Genomic DNA, 2,593 nt, shown 5'->3' with positions numbered 1-2,593 from the left:
TTATTTAACAAATTTATCTTAATTAGAAAAAATAAGTTAGAAAATAGCTCAAAATTTGTGCTGCTAAGCACGTCCCGCAGCCCAGCAGTGCGGCCCAAAAGTGCCGCTCGGCCCATCAACCTGCAAACCACCCTAATACAGAGTTCATCTAGACCGTTCGATTTGATCGAACGGCTGCCATCAGCCTCTGCCTCATATAAAAGAAAACGGACTCTCGAAGAGGTGCCCTAATTCCCTTACTCCATCTTCTTTTCTCACCCCAACAGCAGCCACCGGCTAACATCCAGCGCCGCCGCCAGGGGTTCGGCTGGCCACCGACCATGCCCGCCAGCGCTGCCACCGATGTAGGAGGCACAGGCGGCACCTGCTCGTGGCCAGCCGCGGGCGTGGTGGAGAGGCTAAGATGGCGCGGTGGAGGGGCGCGGGCGCCGCGGGCTGCGCGCGTGCCATGGCTGTGGCCCGCCGCCGCATGATGCATGCGCCACAGGTGCCGCAGCTCTAGCCGCTGCCGCTCGCAGCTGCGGGCACGGCTTGAGCGGGTCCCCCGCAAGCAGCGCCGCCAAGCATCCTCATGGCCCCGACACTTGTTGTTGCCGTCACCGTCCTCCCCCTCGTCGGTGGGCGGGAATGGCGCGGCCGATAGCGAAACCAATGCGGCATTCGCGTAGATCTACATGACCTTGTACCGCAGCTCCATATGTCGCACGTTCTTTCGATGTCCCTTTGCCGATCTATTCGTGTCCTGCTCTGATCTTGAGTGTTTGCATCAGCAGGTGTAACTTCACGGATCCAACTTGACTAGATCCGTGGCCACCGGATCCATTGCCGCCGCATCGTCCCCACTGGGATGGGGAGAGGCGGCCCTCCCCTCCGTATCCTCATCCTCCTCAGAGGAGGGAAATACATTACCATGGTACGCTGGTGTTCTTGTTCCTTTCTCGATTCAATTTCTGCTAGCGATTCATCCATGTGCACGTTCCATTTGTGCGCTACAATTTATCATGGCTAGGACTAACTTCGTGTGTTCTGGTCCTTTGGAAGCTCCGTGGCACCAAGTTTTCTTGCAGAAATTAAAAATCCAGTGAATGCATACGGTAGATGTTCATACATCTCATAGTTCAGTACTTGATTCAGAAACTAATTTAGTGATGCATTGTTGCAATCGAACTTGTAATGTCCACCTTGCAAAATATCAAGAAATGAAGATCATTTATGTATTTGTTCCTGTTTTAATCAGTCACTTTCATGCAATCCCTGACTGGCAGCAGTAATTTTATTTAGCTCATTGTTTCAATCATCCATGACTGGTACAATCCATTTGAGTTCTAGGATTAGTATGCAAATGAAATGAAGTCCACATGACTGTTGAAATTGGATCTGTTTACTATCAGTGTTTACTTTCTAAGAGAGGAGAAATGATTTATTGGGCAAGCATGCCTGCATTCTCCAATTAAAGTAAAGAGGCATATTGCCAGTTAGCTTGTCACTAGGATTTGCCCAATATCTTGTCCTTTTTGGGTCTCTTTACATGTGTGATATCTTTTAATGTGTAGTCATGAGATATTGTAAATCTATTTATTTGATCTGCTACTGCTAGTGCTCTTTTCAATTAACTGAATCTAATTGCTTGTACAAACATCTAGTATGGTTCGATTCAGCTTTCAATTCATTATTTGTGCCTGTCAGGCGTTTTAGCATGTATGCACAAAAAAAATCAGAGTACTTCCTGTTGTCACGTTTTTGCACTTGCTGTACTGAAGCACTGTCCATGCATGCCTAGTAGCTCTCCTGTCTGTTCCAAAACAGTGTCTAGTTAGCTGTTATCTTCTATGCTACCTTTTTTAGTTCTGTTGTCACAACAGCTAGAATACTTGTATATTGGTGTTGATATATATATATATTCTATTTCGGTTGTTGCAGTTTATTGATGACAACTAACAAGGTCCATGTGACGGTTTGTCGACACTGCTGGATTGGCTTATCTGCCATGGTGCATTGCTTTTAATGCAAGATCAAAATTTGAAGATGGCAACTAAGGGGTTGATCCATTACTTTTTTTGTTACCTTCTAATTTATAATGAAATGTCACTGCATATTGTCTTGTATCTTGTGAAATTTGGTGTTGTAATTCAGAAAATGGGTTGTAATTGCTTATTGTGATTTCTTGGATGAAAATATTGTTTTAATAAGTGGGCTTGAAAAACTGGTGGGCTGTTTTTTTGTATGGGCTGTGTATAAAGCTGAATTTGGTTAGCTAATAATGAATGTTTGGGCTGAAATTAGGCCCACTTTGAATTGGGTCCTTTCAAAATTGGGCTTAGAGGCTGACATCACTTGCCACATCACCTGCTCGCTGCCATGTCATCAGCCATGTTAGCCGCCATGTCAGATGCCACGTCAGTATTCATGTCATCGATGGTTGAACACGTGGCATTATCTGTGACGAAAATTATACTGTTTGTGACGTTTATTTTCGTCATAGAAAATGGGTTTGGGTTGGGCTTTGGGGGCCCTGGAACATTCTATGATGGTTTCAAAACATCATGGATCAAGCAATCCATGATGAAAATTTAAGAAATGTCATGAGGTGTGA

At 45.3% G+C, this 2,593-nt stretch overlaps 1 long non-coding RNA gene across 1 annotated transcript; it reads left to right on the top strand.

Moving 5' to 3' along the window:
- The first annotated feature begins 924 nt into the window (after positions 1-924).
- On the top strand, positions 925-2,282 carry LOC120687229. The gene is made up of 2 exons (XR_005680659.1): positions 925-1,094; positions 1,921-2,282. It is a non-coding gene; the product is annotated as an uncharacterized LOC120687229 (long non-coding RNA).
- The last annotated feature ends 311 nt before the right edge of the window (positions 2,283-2,593 follow it).

Source organism: Panicum virgatum, chromosome 9N, assembly GCF_016808335.1.
Source record: "Panicum virgatum strain AP13 chromosome 9N, P.virgatum_v5, whole genome shotgun sequence".
Taxonomy (NCBI): Eukaryota; Viridiplantae; Streptophyta; class Magnoliopsida; order Poales; family Poaceae; genus Panicum; species Panicum virgatum.
Note: the sequence above shows the minus strand (reverse complement) of the source record. Positions and strands in the feature narration are given on the sequence as shown.